At 41.0% G+C, this 2,416-nt stretch overlaps 1 non-coding gene across 1 annotated transcript; it reads right to left on the bottom strand.

Annotated features, from left to right (window-relative positions):
* Window positions 1-2,311: 2,311 nt before the first annotated feature.
* On the bottom strand, window positions 2,312-2,416 carry LOC111824608. Its single transcript, XR_002827715.1, has one exon. It is a non-coding gene; the product is annotated as a U6 spliceosomal RNA (small nuclear RNA).

Raw genomic sequence — 2,416 nt, forward strand, 5'->3', positions numbered from 1 at the left:
ACTGCAGGTTTGTGCTGTCAGGTTGGCATATTATAGAATTATTTAAATGAACATTTTTAAAGGGTTCATTATCTGGGGCAATTGAAAGACAAGAAATATGGGAGTCCAAAAGTTTCATGCCAATCACTTTCGTATCAGGGCAAGTGGTCGCCTGGGAGGTTTAAATAGACCCAGCCTTTGTAAAGAAGAGGCTATAGCAAAATACTCCTCTCCTGCAAAGAACTTGGAGTCAATATTCCTTTTAGAACATCAATTAACAATCACAAATTCTCAAAACCCAGAGTCCTTGAAGGATCATTTTGCTGTCAAGGACATTCCTGTATTCACCTGCAGGGTTTCCTTTTTCTTATGGGCTAGTGGAAATGGTCACATTTGACCCTAATTCTGACCGTTAGCTTAATTTGCCTGAATGTTGCAGAGCCTTCCTACTTCACACCAACAACCCCCTATGATTCTACAGATTTGGTGTGTGATAGTGTTTAGCAGTATGTGAAAGAGCCCCAAGCATTCCCCAGCCAATGGAACTGATTGTACAATGAAGATAAACTTCGGGAAGGATCTGAGTCATTATGTATTTTACTAGTACTATGTCTTTGCAAGGCCCTTTGATTTGGAAGCAAGTAAGTTTGTTTTAAATAAAAGTGATCTCTCTTTTAAAAAAATAAATAAAAGCAAACTTTTATTCACTGTCTTGGAAGTGTAAGTGAGCAACACTTCCCCCGCCCCCCCCTCCTTCCCCAAAGTTAAATGATGACTATGAAATCCACAGGGGAGAATTACAACCCGAGGCATGCCTGCCACACAGAGGGTCTGCTTTGCTTCAGTTTATGTATACAGACAGCCTGAGAGCATTCGGCAGACAGAGAACCTTTAGGGACGGAACAGGCAGTTCTGAAATACCTGTCACCAGCCCTCGTACAGCCGAGCAAGATGGAACTGGGAGGTTCTCGTGTCAAGTCTTTAATATCCGTACAACAAAAATGACTTCATCCGTGCAATTAGTGAACAAGCTGTTCTCAGAGCTCCAGGAGGAGAAACTTATTTTGACTTTCATTTGTCCCATTTTTCCTGCGCACTGAATGTTGCAACCTTCTGTCAACTCCAATCTCTTGGCCTAGCAATTACAGCCAACCTTAAAACATTCTGCCCTGAAACCGTTAGTACAAATAAAAGCAGGGAGAAATAAATTACACGCGGCCCTCCCACCCCTATGTCGCATCCCCTTCTGCACCCCCGGAAGGTCTGTGGTCAGAATGTCAGCACTTCTTCATCCATAAAATCAAACTAAATTTTTGTCTAATAAATTAACTTGACCAACTCATGTTTTACAACGATCACTGCTTTATTTTCCTGTTGGGGCAGTGTATGCCGTAAAGTTTAAAACAACCACATTCATTTACTTAAAGGGAAGAACTCTTAGAGATCCCCTTCTTTCCCATTCAGTTGTCTGAAGGGAGAAGGTGGAGTCTGGAAATGTATGGATGGCAGGAGGCCAGTGTACATGAGAAACACACTGTGACTGGAATATCTCATCTAGAAGAAAATGTTCAAGTATTAACATATTATATCCCAGCAAAAGCAGAAAACGGATTTTGTGTCTTCACTTTGTCTCGATGGTGAGCCCAAATAGGCAGACCCATTGATCTTTTCCATCAAAATCTGAAAAGAAATATCCCCATTTTCCCAGGCCTTATCTATCGTGCTAGGAAGAAGCCCTAGGAATCTGGGGACTGTTAGCAAAGTTGCTTAAGTGATGCAACTTCTTCCAGGACGTAAGCATTCCAGACTCATTCTTCCAAAGTGAGAAATAGATGTAGAATTAGGGCAATAAGTGGGGAAATGCTCCCTCTACAAGCTGTAGGAATAAGCCACTGACACTGTGGCTTAGCAGATGGCACCCTTACCCTACACCATATTCCACTTTAATTTGGGGAGAATATGTTACTTAAACAAATCACTTTCACTTCACAAAGTGTTTCCATTTAATTCCACATCTGAATTGTAGAAAGTGTAAAAAAAAAAGTTTTTTTGCTTCTTAGTGCTGATATATGTAGTCCCACTCTTGTCACATCATTCCCTTAAAAAAAAAGGGTCAATTTCAGAACTTTTAAGGCTTAAGAAGGAAATGCAAGTTAATGTATTAGCACAATACCCCAGTTACAACAGCTTCATTTTCATTTCAGAGATTGCCTTACATGAATATTTTTATAGTGAAAAGTCACGATTTTGCTATTGCGTGCCATGCATTGTGCTTTGACTCATATTTCTTCCCAGTTAATCAAGGGTGTGAGGAGCCCAGCGGGGAACTGCACAAAATGTAGAACGTTTCAGGAATATGCGTGTCACCCTTGCACAGGGGCCATCCCAATCTTCTCTGTATCGTTCCAATCTTAGTATACAAGCTGCCGAAGTGACT

The sequence above is a fragment of the Myotis lucifugus genome, unplaced genomic scaffold, assembly GCF_000147115.1.
Source record: "Myotis lucifugus unplaced genomic scaffold, Myoluc2.0 scaffold_2880, whole genome shotgun sequence".
In the NCBI taxonomy this organism is placed as follows: domain Eukaryota; kingdom Metazoa; phylum Chordata; class Mammalia; order Chiroptera; family Vespertilionidae; genus Myotis; species Myotis lucifugus.